Source organism: Hyla sarda, chromosome 1, assembly GCF_029499605.1.
Source record: "Hyla sarda isolate aHylSar1 chromosome 1, aHylSar1.hap1, whole genome shotgun sequence".
Lineage (NCBI taxonomy): Eukaryota > Metazoa > Chordata > Amphibia > Anura > Hylidae > Hyla > Hyla sarda.
This window is the reverse complement of record NC_079189.1, coordinates 141,726,202-141,745,909: the sequence shown is the minus strand read 5'-3', so window position 1 is coordinate 141,745,909 and position 19,708 is coordinate 141,726,202. Positions and strand designations below refer to the sequence as shown.

The window sequence follows — 19,708 nt, the reverse complement described above, 5'->3', positions numbered from 1 at the left end:
AGTTGGTCTGCTACCTACACAGGGACATCTATCTTCGGGGGGTCTGCTACCTACAGGGAGACATGTATCTACAGGGGTCTGCTACCTACAAGGGGGCATCTATCTACAAGGGGTCTGCTACCTACAGGGGGTCTGCCACCTATAAATGGGGGCATCTATCTATGGAATCTGCCACCTACAGGTGGGGCATCTATCTACAGGGGGTCTGTTACCTACAGGGGGGGGGTCTGCTACCTACAGGTGGGGCATCTATCTACAGGGGGACTGCTATGTACAGGAGGGCAACTATCTACAGGGAGGGACAGATATCTACAGGGAGACTGCTGCATACAGAGAAGCTGCAACCTACAGGGGAGGGGGCAACTATCTTCAGGGGGACTGCTACCAATGGAGGGTGGGGGGAGCTAATACTTACAGGGGACTGCTACCTACAAAATGGCTGCTACCAACATGCGTTGTATTGGGATCATGTCCATACCAAAAGATGGCGAACGATCCTGCAGGAGAGGGGGGGGGGGAACGGACTATTATAGTTTGGGGAACTATAGGTCTTAAAGGGGGAAGCCTAAAATGCTTTTCTCCTGCAGGTTCTGCAGTAGTCGCTGTAAGAAATCATCATGACGGCCTCAGCTGGATGGAGTAGAAAAAGTAAAGTTAACGACTCCGATCAGTTAACGACTCCTGATATAACTGTATGTGATCACTTATATGACCTGTTGCGGAAATTATGGTGGTTGTCAGTCTGTCACCTGTGTATCGGAGGTCCTCCTAATCTCAGATGACAGACTGACAACATTATTGTTGTTAAATAGGTATTCCCATTCCGCATGTGTAGGCGTGGTTAGAGTGTATTTTAGTGCAGCATGTATGGGCTCTGTGAAGGCACTGATTCTTCTTCTGGAGATTCAGATAGAAGAGAGTATTTAAGGTATTAGTTCTTGGGGAAAAAAGGATGCAAAATAGCTCTGCTCCAAAAGATAGAAAACTCTCTCTTTACTGCCAACTTTGGGTAGCTACTCTGTAAGCCAATGTGCAATCATTTATAGGGCCTGTAGCACAACTTAGGATATCAGCCAAGCTAGATACACTTATCCATAGACAGCATTGTTTCAACATGTAACTACTGGGACATCAGGTTTTATTTTCGGTACTGGACAATCCAGCTGAGGAAAACGCCTCGGAGCTTTTAGGACTCTGGATAAAACAAATCAGTTACACTAATAAACCAGTTATCAAAGAAAATGCAACTATCATGTTTGCAGAGATCATGACATGAGCTCAGACTTTCATCTCCAGGGCTCCTATCTATTTTTTATAGTTAATAACCCACTGTAAGCTGAAGGCTGCACCACCAAGATTATATTATGTTTGGATTAGTGTACACACCCTTTGCTATCTACACTCACTCTCTGCACAGATTAGCCTGAAATCCTATCAGTCTGAAGTCTTTAACTCTGGTTGGCAGAACAGTATCCTGCGGGCATTGAAAAAAATCTGTGAACTACTTCATTAAATCTTCTGTGTCATGCCAACAGGAGGGCAGTGGGCCTTAGTGTATCCAGCCCTTTTCTGGGACATGTTTCTCCTTTCCTGATACTGTCTGGGTTCTCAGCAGGATAACTTTGAATTAAACAGATGGAGGCCCCAATGCTGCATATAATTTGGATATAATGTTAGTCATTGCTGCATGCTCACTGGACTGAAAATGGAAAAGCACTTACTGAATGATAAGCCGTGAATACAACTGGAGTCTAAGCTTGATTCTAGGTAAGGACCGTTCATTGACAATGTAAAATATTAATTTGCTTACTAATGCTTGACTTGTTCGATTGTCATGCTTGATGGAGCATAGTATAAAGTGGTGCAGCAGCTGGGTGGGAGTAATGTGCCCTACTAGATGAAATACTGCATTGAATATGTCGGAGCAAATCAATTTACTGGTAAAATTTGGAACTCAGATCTAATGCTCATCAGGTCAATAAAGAGGCCGATGGAACCTATATTGTAACAAATTATGCATTTGGTTCTTCCTAGGATATGTCAACTGCTCATAGGTTTATAATAATAAGGTAAGCAGATGTAATACAATAATAGAGTAGTAAAATGCAGAGCCTAAAAATCAATGGGGGAGATTTATCAAAACCTGTCCAGAGGAAAAGTTGTTGAATTGCCCATAGCAATCAGATCAGATCAGATCGCTTCTTTCATTTTTGAAAAGGCCTCTGAAAAATGAAAGAAGCAATCTGATTGGTTGCTATACGAAACTCAGCAACTTGTCCTCTGAACAAATTTTGATAAATCTCCCCGTGTTTCATAGACCCCAAAGAACCGATCCACCACACTGCAATGTATTTTCAAGGTGGAAACTTGCTTTATAGATAAAACACCAGAAGAGGATATAGTGCAGGAGCCTCAAAAGGAGAGTACATTGGGAAAGGCAGGAAAGTGACTACTGGCAGATGAAGGAACCTTACTAGGACACCCTCCTGTGGAAAGGGAGGAGCTAGGATCTGCTGTTGTTACTAGTTTGAAGGAGGCCTGATGTGACTACTGAGATGGTGTTGTGTTAACCAAGAGAGAATGGACTGCTGTGGCTGAGACTGGGTTGGAGAATAGTTCGCTGTACCAATATACTGCTGTTGATGACAGCAGAGAGGTGTCCCTGCATCACAATTTTTCTATCTTTAAAAAGTAAGAGTTTCACCAGCCGCTAAATATTAGAAGCTGCCACACTTTGGATTCTGAACTGGTTCAAGCCTTGCTATAAGGGAATTTGCTTGGGAGGAGGACTCTTTGGAGCTTTCGGGATTCCTCCGTTTATCAAGTCAAAAGCATGCTATTGTCTTGATAAGACGGAAGCTTGTCTTTACAAAATACTGTTAGTCCATAAAAAGGTATTACAAGAATCTGCAACATCCTATGATTTTGTATTTGCATCACTGGGCTAATATGGCTACACCAAACTACTATAAATTCCATTTTATAAAAATAATCTATATAATAGTAGGGCCCTATAGTACTCTATGTATGGTGTATTTACTAATTCAAGTGCATGATTTGATACCTTTTCTCTTTTAACTGTAGTCATTAGTAGAAGGCCCATTAGCTGCCTACAGGATGGTGGCAGTTGTGTGCATGGTGTGGTTATTCCTGCAGATCCTGGCTTATTGCAATGCAATGACTTAGCTTTTAACATATTTAATAGTGCAAGTATATTAGGCTTTTGCATCAAGATAAAGAAATAAAACGTAACTCTCACAGATTCTTGTTACTTCAGTATTCACTTAGATCATTTTACAGCAAGCAGGGGAGAGAGCGGTGGAAATCCAGTACAGCGTGGCGACAGGCGTTTCATGTACACCTAATCACCACCCTCTCTCCCACTTGCTGTATCCAGTAACAAGAATCATTGAATGCTACATTTTATCTCTATTGCTTCTAATGTTTATGTACTAATGGGGAGATTTATCAAAACTCATGCAGAGGAAAAGTTGACCAATTACCAATAACAACTAAGAAAATCACTTCTTTAATTTTTGAAAAGGCTCCTGAAAAATAAAACAAGCGATCTAATTGATTGCTATGGGCATCTCGTTAACTTTTCCTCTGCACAAGTTTTGATACATTTCCCCATAAGTCTGTGTGTGCTGCACTACGAAGTTATCAGCTATAGTGGTGCTTAATTTAATGGTGGGAAAAGGTGAGAAATAGTAGTAGCTGTCCCTGGATTACTTCTAGATAGAATGATATTAGGATACTGCATATTGCTCTAAAGCGAATATGTAGTGGAGTATATATATATATTTCTATAGGATATGATAGTGTTGATCACGTGCATAAGACTCTGTTTCCATGGCAATTGTTTCTGGGAGGAGAAAAAAAATCACCATCTGCAGTTTCCGTGGAAACAATTTCCCACAGGTGCCTTAGAGGGAAATGAGGTGAATGGCAATGAGAATGGCTTCACGTCTGAGGAGAAGCATGAGCGGGATTGGATGTCACTAAGGCAGCCCTGGCATTCTATTAGGTGCATTCTCAGGGAGGCAGAGCAGTCAGCTGCAGAGACTGAATATGTAATGTTCTCCTTCAATGAAAGAAAACTTCATGGGTCTTCATTTTAGATGAACCAGACCACAGATCATTCCATATGAGCTCTCCAGAACACAGTCCTCTGTACTCTGGATATTGCTTTATAGTGCTTACTTTGTAGCTAACGGTAAATATGGCTCCATTTTATGCATATTATGAATTAGTACACTACTAAGACTGCTTGCGTGCTGTCATGATATATGTGTGTGTGTGTATATATATATATATATATATATATATATATGTATACTGTGCATGGTTTATATGGGTGCATTTGTATGGCAATTAGTGCACATTACTTGTGCATATCAGTGCTTTGTTGTGCTGTGTTCTTGCAAATTACATGTCCATATTTGATTGTGATATATTGAATGAATACATTTCCATTCTGAATGCAGCCTGAGTTTCCGAGTCATTTGAGAATGAGATACTGACTATTCTTTACTTACATCGAAAGATAAAGAATGCAGATTACACTAGTTTTTATGACTCCCATTCACTCTAGATGGCTAATGTTTGTTATTTCCGTTAGTCTGTTAAAAACACAAAACATCATGTTGTCACAGTAATAGAACACATATGAGATGCAACCTGCTTTTTGTGGCATTTCACAGCTTATATTTTTGGCTTCAATGCACTTGATTTCAATTATAAGTATATAGCGAGCAAAAAATGTGTCTTCTTGACCATTGTAGCTTATAGATAGGAAGACAGAAATGAGCAGTCACAGCAAGATCGTCTAAATAATTATATGTAATAACTTTATTACACTAGTATATCTGAAACTCTCCAAGCTTAAATGGGCACTGTCATCATCTTTTTTTTTTTTTTTTTATATGTTGTAGTACTTATGTACTACAACATATCTCTGATGCACTTCTATAATTTTTTTCTTTGTGCAAATTATTAAAATTTACTGTTCAAAATGCAGCCACAAGGGGTCTCCCTCCTAGTGGCAGGCTGCAGCCTGCTGTGATATCACAGCTTATCCCGGCCGGGCATCAGTCCGAATTCAGTCAGCCTGCGCTCGCTCCCTGCCTATCAATCAGACAGGTGGGAGCGAGCGCTGTGAACACCGGGGCTGCGCACATTGGCTCCCTGGCCACACACACTGGCTCCGCCCCCAGGCATATATACACGGCAGCGCACACTGAGGACTTGTGTCCTGTACTTGGGTATGTCTGATCTGAGGTCAGGGACTGATTACCGGCAACTACAGGGCGGGCGGCATGTGACGTCACGCCCCCGCCCCGTGTGATGTCACGCTCCTCCCCTCAATGCAAGCCTACGGGAGGGGGCATGACAGCTATCATGCCCCCTCCCGTAGGCTTGCATTAAGGGGTTGAACGTGACATCACACGGGGGCGGAGGCGTGACGTCACACGCCGCCCGCCCTGTAGTCGCCGGTAATCAGTCCCGGAGTGAACACGCTCCGGGGACTCATTACAAACGGGGTGCTGCGTGCAAGATCACGGGGGTCCCCAGGGCGGGACTCCCTCGATCAGGCATCTTATCCCCTATCCTTTGGATAGGGGATAAGATGTCTAAGCACCGGAGTACCCCTTTAAGGATTGCACTGCCATATGATCTCTAAAATGACAGTTTCTTTACCAACAAATTGACTGTATTTCTAAAACTGTAAAACGGCTCTGCTACTGGAATCTTTGCATAATTGTTTTGAGCTGACATTATAATATTATTTTTTCTCATTTACATATTACACTTGAACTCCAAGGTGTTTTACAACTTGAACTAAGAAAATAACTTTCTCTATGCATGTTAATTCTGTGGCAAAAAAATGGACTTTGCAAATACTTCTGCACTATGAAGACCCCATCTAACAACTTCCAATATCTCAGATACCCTTGAATATGACATTGTAATTTTATATTTATAAAATACATTTTTGCCGGTGCTTGTAGATGTTAGCTGTTTGGGCTTTGTTACTAGGTGCTTGTAAATATAGTTGCTTATTTATATGACCCTTATTCAATCTCTATCATTATATGATAGTTAATTATTATCATTACTCTATAGGTTATTAATAGTGTCACAAATAATTGAATGACATAACCTTCCAAACATAGATTCTTCACCCTGATTAAATAATAGTGTAGGTTGCCCTATATACATTGAACGGGTCATTTTCCAAAAGTATGCTGAATCATTGGTGTAAAAAAAAGCTCCTACAAGCACAGGCCAGATAGATAGCCCTTCAAAACAGAACTCTACAAAATACAGTTTCTCCCGAGACTTCATGCATTGGATGAATGGTCTTATAAAAATAACATACTTTGTATGTTAGTTATACAACTAGAAACAGCTACATATATGTAAATTAGGTAATGGCTATACCTGCCTTTGTAGCTATAAGTCTGGGACTTATGTAGTTTTACAGCCACAATTAGCTTTTAGAAAACTACCATTTCAAATTTTTTGCCTCAACTATTTTCAATTGTTTTCCACACAGACACAGAGGATATAGAGCACCTTAACCCCTTAAGGACTAAGGGTTTTTCCGTTTTTGCACTTTTGTTTTTTCCTCCTTATCTTTTAAAAATCATAACCCTTTCAATTTTCCACCAAAAATCCATTTTATGGCTTATTTTCTACTTTGCAGTGACATTAGTCATTTTACCCAAAAATGCACGGCAAAACGGAAAAAAAAATCATTGTGCGACAAAATCGAAGAAAAAACGCCATTTTGTAGCTTTTGGGGGCTTTCGTTTCTACGCAGTGCATATTTTGGTAAAAATGACACCTTATAATTATTCTGTAGGTCCATACGGTTAAAATGATACCCTACTTATATAGGTTTGATTTTGTCGCACTTCTGGAAAAAATCATACCTACATGCAGGAAAATGTATACGTTTAAAAATGTCATCTTCTGACCCCTATAATTTTTTTATTTTTCCACGTACAGGGCTGTATGAGGACTCATATTTTGCGCCATGATTTTATCGGTATAATTTTTGTTTTGATCAGACTTTTTGATCACTTTTTATTCATTTTTTAATGGTATAAAAAGTGACCAAAAATGCGCTTTTTTTGAATTTTGAATTTTTTTGCGCGTACGCCATTGACCGTGCGGTTTAATTAATGATATATTTTTATAGTTCGGACATTTACGCATGCGGCGATACCACATATGTTTATTTATTTATTTTTTTTACACTGTTTAATTTTTTTATGGGAAAAGGGGGATGATTCAAACTTTTATTAGGGAAGGGGTTAAATGACCTTTATTAACACTTTTTTTAAACATTTTTTTTGCAGTGTTATAGGTCCCATAGGGACCTATAACACTGCACACACTGATCTCCTATGCTGATCACTGGCGTGTATTAACACGCCTGTGATCAGCGTTATCGGCGCTTGACTGCTCCTGCCTGGATCTCAGGCACGGAGCAGTCATTCGCCGATCGGACACTGAGGAGGCAGGTAGGGGCCCTCCCGGTGTCCTGTCAGCTGTTTGGGACGCCGCGATTTCACCGCGGCGGTCCCGAACAGCCCGACTGAGCAGCCGGGTCACTTTCACTTTAACTTTAGAAGCGGCGGTCAGCTTTGACCGCCGCTTCTAAAGGGTTAATACCGCACATCGCCGCGATCGGCGATGTGTGGTATTAGCTGTGGGTCCCGGCCGTTGATGAGCGCCGGGACCGACGCGTTATGATGCGGGATCGCGGCGCGATCTCGCTTCAAATCGCGGGAGCCGGCGCAGGACGTAAATATACGTCCTGCGTCGTTAAGGGGTTAAAGAGGTACTCCGGTAGAAAACTTTTTTTTAATTTTTTTAAATCAACTGGTGCCAGAGAGTTAAACAGATTTTTGAATTACTTCTATTAAAAAAAAAAATCTTAATCCTTCCAGTACTTATTAGCTGCTGAATACTACAGAGGAAATTTTTTTCTTTGTGGAACACAGTGCTCTCTGCTGACATCTCTCTCCATTTTAGGAACTGTCCCGAGCAGCATATGTTTGCTATGGGGATTTTCTTTTTTTTAAATTTACTTTACAGGCTTAGTAGTGGAAGCTGGCTGATAGACAGAGTCCTTCACTAAGCCCGGCTTTGCGTTAGCCACAAAAACAGCTAGCGCTTACCCCCAATTATTACCCCGGAACCCACCGCCACAGGGGTGCTGGGAAGAGCTGCTACCAACAGGCAGTAAGTGTCAAAAATGGCACTCCTGGGCCAATGCCCAACAGGCTGACATTATTTAGGCTGGGGAGGGCCAGTAACAATGGTCCTCGCCCACACTGGTAACGTCAGGTGGTTTGGTTGGTATTTGGCTAAGAATAAAAATAGGGGGAACCCTATGCGTTTTTTTAAAATTATTATTATTTATCCAAAATATGTGTGGGGGTTCCCCATATTTTCATTCTCAGCCAGATACCAACCATGCAGCAGGAGCCTGAAGTTACCAGGGTGGGCGAGGACCATTGTTACTGGCCCTCCCCATCCTAAATTACACCAGACTGCTACCGCCTAGGCCCAGGAGCGCCATTTTTGATGCTATGGGCCTATTGGTACCGGCTCTTCCCAGCATCCCTGTGGCGGTGGGTATCGGGGTAGTAATTGGGGGTTAGCACTAGCTGTTTTGGGGGCTAACGCTAAACCCAGGCTTAATAATGGTTTCTGTCTATAAGACAGCTTCCACTAATAAGCCTGTAAAGTAAATAAAAATAAAAAACACAACACTTTTTAAAAACTTTTATTCCAAAAAACACTCCCCCACAAGCCCTCGTTAACCATTTTATTAATATATAAAAAAAAAATAAAAGAAAAGCTCTGGTCATCGACATAGTTTGCCGAATCCGAAGTCCTCTGCATACACGGATCTGAAATTATGAGAAAAAAAAACACGGAAAATTGGTTAGTACATTTATGGTGCCCTCCTTTAGGGAAAACGCCCATAAACCAGCGTTTCCAAACAGGGAGCCTCCAGCTGTTGCTAAACTTCAACTCCCCATCATTTCCAGACAGCCTTTGGCTGTCTGGGAAAGATATAAGCTGTAATTTAGCAACAGCTGGAGTCTCACTGTTTCTAAACTACAACTCCCGAGAAAATGAGCCCTCACACATTCCTGTATAGGGAAAAATTGAAAACTTAGAGGGGTCAGAAGAGGACAATTTTAAACGTGCTAATTTTCATATAAATATATGTAGGGGAATATGCAAAGCAGCTCATTACATCACCTTCTCAGGCGATATTCCCTGGTATCAGCTTAGCTCTAGTTACGGAATATAAAAAAATGATCGGGATTAATGCCAAGCCAGACTTACTCCCCAAAAGGAAAGTTTCTACCCATCGTCAGACAGCTGTTTCGGGTTTATTGAAAGAGCTTTATTGTCCGTTCAGTCATTACAAGTCATACAATAAATTACAATCACACAAAGCATGACAGTGCAATACACAGCAAAGGTTCCCTAAGCTATACATCGCACATCATGCTACTCTAACACTCCGCTCAATCCTGTAATAGAAAAGCACAAGATATCGAATAACAAAACAATACAATCTGTGATCGGGGTAGGGGGCGTGGGCTGTGGGGCGGGGGTGTGGGGGGTATGGGTGACTATGTGGGAGTGGGGAAGGGGCGGACCACAGAGCCAAACTGCTGGGCTGTATCTTCAAGGAGACATGGTCTTCACTCCTCTTCTTCCTCCTCGACGGCCGGGCTGTCCAAGATGAAATAGTCTCTAAGCAGGCTCTTGATGAACCTGCGGCAGTCCCGGACAGACATGTTCTATGCTGTTGATCACGAGGCGATTCCTGGCAAGCCACACTGCGTCCTTAAAACAGTTCATAAGGCGCCAGGCCTCCTGGATGGCCTCCACGTCGTGGGTCCCAGGGAACAGACCGTAAAGCACCGAATGGTACGATAGGCAGTTCCTGGGTACAGAGTCTCTAAGTTCATGTTCCAGAGAGTCCAACAGACCCTGTGCAAAGGGGCACTGTCAAAACACGTGCAAAGATGTTTCCTCCACATAGGGGCACCAGGGGCAGTACCGGGTTGTGCACAGGTTGTGGGCATGCATGAACGACCTGATAGAGAGTCCTCCCTTGACGGCCATCTGCGACAAGTCCTTATTTCCATTGGTAAGCCGCTTTGAGGACACATTAGTCCAAACTGTCTCTGCAGTGGCTGCGGGGAGTCCCGGAACCAGCTCAGTCAAGTCCTTAGCTCGGATGAGCTTGTAGATTGTCTTCGGCTTCCATAGGTCCGGTTTCAGTCCCTCCAGCTGGTGCTCCCTCACAAAACGGACAACATCCCCATAGAACCAGGGAGCGTTCCAATTGTAAGGGATGGAGCTGTCCCACCTGTCCCAGCCCAGCTGTCTCCAGAGGGGCATGAGAAACAAGCGAGACATGGACCTGCCCGCTGAGCCAGTCTTTTCAATAAGAGTCCGCTGCACGCTGACACATGCAAAGGAGGCCCTCAGCAGAGTGGGGATATCGGGTATTCCCTTCCCACCCTTGCGGGGATCCTTGTACATCACAGTCCTCTTGACTCTGTCCATTTTGCCCCAGATGAAGCAAAACACTGTCCGGGTGATGGCCTTGCAAACGGTGGTATGGGGAGGCCAGGCCTGTGCGGTATACTGGAGCACAGGCATAACTTCACTCCGCAGGACCAGTGCCTTGCCTTCAATAGAGAGCTTTCTGGAGCTCCACAGTCCGATCTTAGAGTTCATCTTTCCTAGTCGGTCTTGCCAAGACTTAAGGGACGTTCCTTCCTTCCTGAACCAGACTCCAAGAATTTGAATGAAGTCCAGCTTAACAGTAAAGGGGAAGGGGGCAGGTGCCATTCCCCGAAGAGCATGGCTTCCGACTTCCCGCAGTTGACTTTTGCCACTGAAGCTTTGCCGAAGTCCTCGCAGGTCTGGACGAGTGCAGTCACCGTGCTCTTGAGGGAATGACAGCTTTGCCGAAGTCCTCGCAGGTCTGGACGAGTGCAGTCACCATGCTATTCGGGGAATTCAAGTTCGCATGCATTACTATTGATGAGTTTTAGTTATTATTTTACTCAGGTACATTATTTACGGTGTTATATGATTTGAGGGTGTTATAAATTTAAATGTGCATTTGGGGACTTGTTTATCACTAATATTATTTTATACACATGGTGGTGTTTTAATGGTATAAAAGATAGATATATAAGCAATTTCTCTATAAGTTACTTGGCTGGCTCCGGCGCATGCGCAGTTAAAGATGGAGACATACTTCACTAAGATAGAGACGCACTTCACTTATGTGAGTGACGCATGCGTCATATGATACCAGGATTAATGTTAATTATATTATCTAGAATGCATGCGTCCTACAATGTTGGACTGCTGGGGCCAGTTATTATGGCTCTGACACTTGCTGAGCGTGCGCTATTGTTTCGGACTAATTTAGCGATTCACTACGCATGCGCGAACTTAATGAAGTTGCGCGATACAGAGGAAAAGCTATGGAACCTGCGCATGCGCGGGGAAATAGGCTGTAAGTGACATATCGGACCAACAGTCCGCACATGCGCTTGTTATGGGAGTGAGGCAGGTTACCGGAACTGTTCTCAGCCTGTGACTCCGGAACTGGTTGCATGGAGTGCGTGTGTATGGATGGATGGCGTTCACACCTGTCGGCACTGAGGTACTAAATACTTGTGTTATATAAAGACACGTTTGTGATATGATAGCCATGCGCCCCTGAGAAAGTCACCAAGAGTGATGGAACGCGTGGGGACTTAGGGTTTTTGGGACACACCCGCTCTCTACATGACAGTTTTTAATTACATATGGCTATTTTTTTGTACAATAAAGATTTACTTTAATATATATACATTTTTGGTGTGCTATCACTTTCTGCTTTTTCTTCTCTATTTATGGATGTGTATCTAAATCTGTCATGTGCGATACTGTCTGCTGAGCCTATGTATCTAATCCTATCATGTGTCATACTACTGCTGAGCTGGGGGCTGGACGGGCCATTAAGCTATAGAGGCCATGTGAGATAGGCCACAATAAGGGGCCCTGAGCGGAGGAAGAGGGAGCAGAGGAGTCAGGAGGGTTTAGGGCAGGGGTCCTCAAACTATGGCCCACGGGCCACATGCGGCCCGCGGAGCGCATTTAACGGCCCGCCGGGTGTTTTTACCTCGGGACATCCCTGTGTTCTGAAAGATGCTTTCGGAACACAGGGACGCCTCTGTTAAGGCCCTGCATTTACTTTAAAAACACGGGGACCGCCGGGAGCTAGCGCACGCAGGGACATCACTGACGTCCCATGCGTGCGCCCATGGCAACGGAGCCGCGGAGGAGCCGGGAAGAAGTAAGAAGGACGCACGCTGGCAGTTGGTAAGTGATTACCAGCGGAGCATCAGCTTCGGTATTCTGACCACTGATCCTCCGGTCCTGCTATGGCCGGAGCGGTGGTAGGAACACTGAAGTGGGGCAGTACACAGGCATACAGTCTCCAGCCATACTGTATCGCTGGAGGCTGTATGCCTGTGGGGGAACTATACTGCACCTAATATGGGGGGACTATACTGCACCTAATGTGGGGGAACATACTGCCAACGTAATGTGGGGGACTATACTGCCAGCCTAATGTGGGGGAACATACTGCCAGCCTAATGTGGGGACTATATTGCACCTAATGTGGGGGAACATACAGCCAACGTAATGTGGGGGACTATATTGCACCTAATGTGGGGGAACATACTGCCAGCCTAATGTGGGGGAACTATACTGCAAACTAAATGTGGGGGGAACTATACTGCCATCCTAATGTGGGGGAACTATACTGCCAACCTAATGTGGGGGAACTACAACCTAATGTGGGGGAACTATACTGCCAACCTAATGTGGGGGGGAACTATACTGCCAACCTAATGTGGGGGGAACTATACTGCCAACCTAATGTGGGGGGAACTATACTGCCAACCTAATGTGGGGGAACTATACTGCCAACCTAATGTGGGGGGACTTATACTGCCAACCTAATGTGGGGGGGGGGACTTATACTGCCAGCCTAATGTGGGGGAACTATACTGCCAACCTAATGTGGGGAAACTATACTGCCAACCTAATGTGGGGGGACTTATACTGCCAACCTAATGTGGGGGGGGGGGACTTATACTGCCAGCCTAATGTGGGGGAACTATAATGCCAACCTAATGTGGGGGAACTATACTGCCAACCCTAATGTGGGGGAACTACAAACTAATGTGGGGGATCTATACTGTCAACCTAATGTGGGGGGAACTATGCTGCCAACCTAATGTGAAGGAACGGTGCTGCCTACCTAATGTGGGGGGAGCTGTGCTGCTTACTTAAAGGGGTAAACCACTAATAAGATATATGTGTGCATTGGAATTTGTTCATAGTTTTTTTTTTTTTTACTATAGTCCGGCCCTCCAATGGTCTGAGGGACCGTGAACTGGCCCCCTGTTTAAAAAGTTTGAGGACCCCTGGTTTAGGGGTATGATGGGGTCAGATGGGTCTGGAGGAGGAGGGGACAGAGGGGTCTGGAGGAGGACACAGTGTTCTCGGGACAGAGGGGTTTGGAGGAGGACACAGTGGTCTCAGGACAGAGGGGTCTGGAGGAGGACACAGTGTTCTTGGGACAGAGGGGTCTGGAGGAGGACAAAGTGATCTGGGGGGATAAAGAGGTCTGAAGGAGGATTTAGGGGTCTTGGGGAAAAGGGGTCTGGAGGAGGAGGGGACAGAGGGATCTGGAGGAGGACAGAGGGGTCTGGGGGGGAAAAAGGGTCTGAAGGAGGATTTAGGGGTGCAGAGATGGGTCTGTAAGGGATATATTTAGGGGGCACAGTATCTGGCAGGGTTATAATAATTATTGTCTTCCTATGGAGCATGAGGATCTGCGGTGCCTAACCTATGATCTGCTTGTGTCAGACTCTGCAGAGAAGATGGAGCTGGAAGAAGTCCTGACGTCTGGACCAGATAAAGAAGAAAAGAAAAGGCAACAGAGAAGATGTCACTCAGGTCACTGATATCATTGTGTGTTCTGTCCCACAGTCCCATCAGTGCTGTAGTCACTAATATCATTGTATAGTCTGTCTGACTGTCCCATCAGCTGGAGTCTATTGTACGTTCTGCAGGGATGATGGGTGATCATGTACTCCAACCTGTGGCTCTGCAGCTATTACATAACTACAACTCCCATCATGCCTAGGGCTCTCCAGCATAGTCCAAAATAATGGGAGTTGGGAGGTCAGGCAGCACACTGGGTTTGCACAATCCTTTGTAGTGGACACTGTTATGTTTTACGGGTCTCTTGTATGGTACAGCTATGTACTGAGCACACAGCCTATGTACTACTATACTATGTCATGGCACACAGTGTGTGGCTCTAGTATACCCTAGCGGCACATTGTGTGACATTATTATACCCTAGCGGCACATTATGTGACATTATTATACCCTAGCGGCACATTGTGTCACATTATTATATCCAGGCAGCACAGTGTGTGAAATTATTATATCCACAATAGGTGGAGGTTGGCACTTCCCTAGTTTGGTGGTGCACGTGGATGGATCAGGCCCAGAACATAGTAGAGAAGTAATCCCAGCACTCACCATATGTTCAAGGACATGCAATAAGCTACATTGAATATATGGTAAGTGCTGGAATTACTTCTCTACTATTATTATTGGTGGCACAGTGTGCAGCACTGGTACATCTGGGAGGCACAGTGTCCGGCACTGTTAAATCCTGGTGGCATATAGAGTATGTAGAATTTTATAATTGCCCCCCCACACCTTCTTTTGTGCTAGGGATGTTTGGGACCCGCTACGTACAGGTGGCCGTGATGGGGCTAGTGGGCTTGTACTTCATGATCATCAAGTACACTAACAACCCATTAGTGTAATGTAAGTATAATATTTTGTGTGATGGGGTGAGACAGGAGGAGGGATTTGGGTGGCATAGGGGCATGGCCAGGGCGGAGTCTTGCAGGGGGCCCCTGCTTTATTTGGTCCGGGGGCCCTGAGTGTTGTCAGTCCGCCCCTGCGCTTGAGCGACAATCTATTTAGAAGATAGTTATGTTCTATACAATTTATGGAACTTATGATGGTGTTAATTTATTATTCATAAGATTCTGCCCTATATATCAGGGCTACATTTTAATCAATTTAGTACAGGCAATGGAGATAGGGAGTTGAACAGGAAAGAAGGCGATGGAGCCAAGCACATAAGAGCTTGCAATCTGAACGAAAAGAATGTACACCATAGAAGGCATGGATGCTGATGGATGACAATCCTTTCAATCTTATTTTAAATCAATTAATGTTTTTATGGCCCATACGGTCCTCTCATGTGTCATTAAAGCTCACAAAGCCATGGCAAATGGGAGGTTAAAATGAAAGAAATGGAAAATAGCAGACACTCAAAGCAGCATGATGTTACTACTAATCTTATTGTATGATGAAGCAGCTTTCTGCAGCTGGGAAGCTTTGATAGATCCCCATCATTATTATTCTCCCTTTGCAGGCAGGAGGTGGTGAAGTACATTGCTGCGCATCACATAATATGAGTGTGTGAAACCCTGAGGCAGCAGAGAGGTCACATCTGACAGATGCAGAGGATGCAAGCAGCATGCCAGGCATAGCATAGGGAAAGTGAGCAGCAACCATACTGCAGTCTTCCATTCACTAGCACATACAGAGAATACAGCTTGATAACTCTGTGTTCTTTCTCTTGGAGCAGCCACTGGATTCCTGTATCTCCTAAATGTGAGTAATGAATCTTCTCTTATCCTTTTCATATTGTAGGAGTGATCATGCCAATGCAATAAGACTTCTGGCAATGAAATAGTTAAAAACAATGTCCTTGCACACTGCAAGTCTAATTGCATCAATAGGTTTCTATGGTTAACTGTCTATTGTAGTAGGTATGTTTTGTGATGGAAATACTATACTTTGTACTAGTGAAAACTACTCTATCTTTATGTGCCATACCCTTAGTCAGTAGGTCCAGTTCTCAAGGTGAAAGGAACCTCACCCTGTGACCTTGTGGTTGGGGTAAATAATTGTTGAATGATTCTTTTTGCTGCAGTTTATATGGTTTGTTTTGCTTTGAAGTCTAGACATACATAGACGACTAGCCTTGTGTAACCTTCACGGTTTGCTGTACTGCAGATGACTTTTTTCACTGATAACATCCAGAGGGTGTCAAGGGGCAACGCAGATCTTCACTGTCGTAACACTATATATAGCATTATATATATACAATTCAGCCATAACATTAAAACAGGTGAAGTAAATGACATTGATTACAGTAACAATGAGACCTGCGAACGGAGTGGGGTAGAAATAAAAGCAAATGAACTTTACTGTGTTGGAATCAGGAAAATGGTCATGTATATGGATCTAAGTGGTTGTAAAATTGTATAAGCTTCTCCGATACTGCAGGTATTATGGGGTATTCCTTGTATGCAGTGGTTCTTATCAAAGTGGTCATCAGAAGAACAATTAGTCAACCAACAACGTAGTCATGGGCGAACAAGGCTTATTGATAAGTATGGAGAATGGAGGCTAGCCAGTCTGATCTGATCCTGCTGTAGAGCTATTGTAGCACCCAATAAGTTAAGATAGGTGTCAGAACACACAGTGCATTGCAGCTTGCTGTGTAGTCATAGGCCGATGCCAATGCTGACTCCAGAAAGTGGCTACAATTAGCACAGTATCAAGACTGATGTATGAGCAATGAAAGAAGGCGGCCTGGTGTAATGAATCATGTCTTTTTTCACATAAGAGATGATGCCAGGATGCACTTTGGAAAAAAAATATGCATACCAATGAAGAGGGACTTGAAAGGTGTACTCTTCATTTTAGCTTCATGGCATTCCTAATGGCAGTGACCACTTTCAGCAGAATAAGGTACCCTGTTACACTGTTAAATTTGTTCAGGAATAGTTTAAGAAACATAACAAAGTGTTTAAAGGGGTATTCCAGGAATTTTTTTTTTATTTGACTATGCTACAGGGGTTGAAAAGTTAGTGTAGTTCATAATAGTGTCTGTATCTGTGTGTGACAGTTTTCTCACAATTCTTATGTGATTTTCACCCCAATATTTATTTTTAACAGCAAACAAAATTACTGTTGTCTCAGATTTTTCCCAGGTTGCAATGTGCCCGAGACCTGACATCACTAGTCAGCTGATGACAGGCAGCCTGTCTGCTTCAATGGGTGGAGCGATCGCTTGGTGGGAGAGAGGTCAATCTGCAACTAATGCATCAGCTGTAGGCACCCTGATTGAAAACCACAGGTCTTTTGAATGGATGCAGCTCATTTATGTTTCAATGGGTGGGGTGGCTGATGTGTGGGAGGGAGGAAAATGGAATTATGGGATTTGTAGGCAAAAGAAGAAAAGTCAAACAGAAAATACCAGTTCACAAAAAGCTAGCCACAGTATTATGGTAATCTCACACCATAGCCATTTAGCCCCAAGGCAAGCGCAGATCCTTCCTAATCCTGTCCATTACTGTCTGCCAGTTACGTACTAAAATCACCTTATGGTGGATAACCCCTTTAAGATGTTAACTTGGTTTCTAAATTCCCCAGATCTCAATCTGATTGAGCTTCTGTGCTAGAAAAACATGCCTGATCCATAGAGGCATACACCTTACAACTAACAAGACTTAACCTCTTAAGGACCAAGCCCATTTTAACCTTAAGGACCAGGCCAATTTTATTTTCATTTTTTCCTTCTCGCCTTCTAAAATCCATAACTCTTTTTTATTTCCATCTACAGACCAATATAAGGGCTTGGTTTTTTGCGTGACCAATTGTACTTTGTAATGAAACCTCTCATTTTACCATAAAATATACAGCGAACCCCAAAAAATATTTATTTAGGGAGGAAATTTAAATGAAAACCACAATTTTGCATATTTTGGAGGGTTTCGTTTTCACACTGTACACTTTATGGTAAAAATGACATGTGTTCTTTATTCTATGGGTCACTACGATTAAAATGACACCCATGGCTAGATACTTTTATATTTTTGTACCGCTTAAAAAAAAATCTAAAACTTTTTGTACAAAACCAGTAATCTAAAATCACAGTATTTTGATCACCTATAACTTTTTCATTTTTCCATATATAGGGTAGTATTCTGGAGGCCCTCAGGCTAATACCATCCCGACCACGAGAACGTAAGATCGTGACGTCACCAGTCCGCCCCCGTGTGACATCACACCCGCCCCCTCAATGCAAGTCTATGGGAGGCGGCGTGACCTCACGATCTTCCATTCTCGTGGTTGGAATGGTATTAGCCTGAGGGCCTCCAGCGGTTCCGGAAGCCATTACAGGTGGGTGCCGCATGGTAGAATGCGGGGGTCCCCAGCGGCGGGACCCTCGCCATCAGACATCTTATCCCCTATCCTTTGGATTGGGGATAAGATGTCTAGGGGTGGAGTACCCCTTTAACCACTTCTTGTGGATAACTCTTTTCCAAAAATGTCCTTTCTATTATACTTAAAGGTGTAGAGGAAAGAACAGGGTGATACCACTGCTTACAACACCTGAACATAAATATTGCTGTGTGAGGTAGAAGTGAACAAAAAAAATCATGAGGTGCAGAAAACTTGGAAAAGACAATGTCCAAATGTGCAAAAAATAGGAAAAAATAAAGTTTTCGCACTCACCATGAAGTGGAGCCTTTACAATTCACTGGCATGGAAAAAGAGAAAAAAACACACAGCTGAGGCTATGCGGACTATGGGCAACAAGCCTTGTTTCACGGTCTTCCCGCTTCCTCTGGCCTCCTATTTTTTGTCCTTTGTATTATGTTTGCTTGTTCTTCATAGCATTTATTTTCGGAACAGTTTATTTTTATTCTCGTCAGCTGTCCGAAGAGTATATTAACCTTCCAACTTTTCAAGTGACTACTATTAAAATGCAAATAGCCATTGGCATCAATGGATTTAAAAAAGTTTTTGTATGTATCATATTTACCTTTATATATATTAGGGATCGACCAATTATCGGTATGGCCGATATTATCAGACGATAATCACGATTTTGGGCATTATCGATATCGGCAATTACCTTGCCGATAAGCCGATAATGCCCCACCCCCCGCACCGCCCCCACCGCACCATGACCTCCCCGCCCCCCCCACAGCGCACCCCCCCGACCCGCCGCACCGCGACCGCCCCCCCCCCTCCGTGTGGCACCCCCCACCGCACCGCCCCGGCCCCATTGCCTCCCCCATCCCCGGTTTTATAATTACCTGTTCCCGGGGCCCACGCTACTTCTTGCTCCTGCTGCGTCCTGCGTTACGCTGTGCGCAATGACGAGTGACGTGACGTGCGCGACATCACCGTCAGTGCGCACAGTGACAGCTCAGGAGGACGCCACCGGAGCCAGATGTAGAGTGGACCCCGGGAACAGGTAATTATTAAACCGGGGATGGGGGAGGCAATGGAGCCGGGGCGGTCGCGGTGCGGGGAGCGGTCGCGGTGCGGCGGGTCGGGGGGGCGGTCGCGGTGCGGCGGGTCGGGGGGGCAGTCGCGGTGCGGCGGTGGGGGGAGCGGTGGCGGTGATAGGACTCAGGACCCCCGGACAGACAGGGGGAGAGAAGCGGGTGGCGGCAGCGGCGGCGGC

General features: G+C 44.3%; 1 protein-coding gene across 1 annotated transcript in view; it reads left to right on the top strand.

Moving 5' to 3' along the window:
- The first annotated feature begins 4,127 nt into the window (after positions 1–4,127).
- Positions 4,128–19,708, top strand: part of TRIM2 (tripartite motif containing 2) — a 150,540-nt gene continuing 134,959 nt past the window's right edge. Inside the window, exons 1-2 of the mRNA XM_056562526.1 lie at positions 4,128–4,216; positions 15,806–15,831. The gene's annotated coding sequence lies outside the window, so the exon portion shown is untranslated. The remainder of the gene's footprint in view (positions 4,217–15,805; positions 15,832–19,708) is intronic.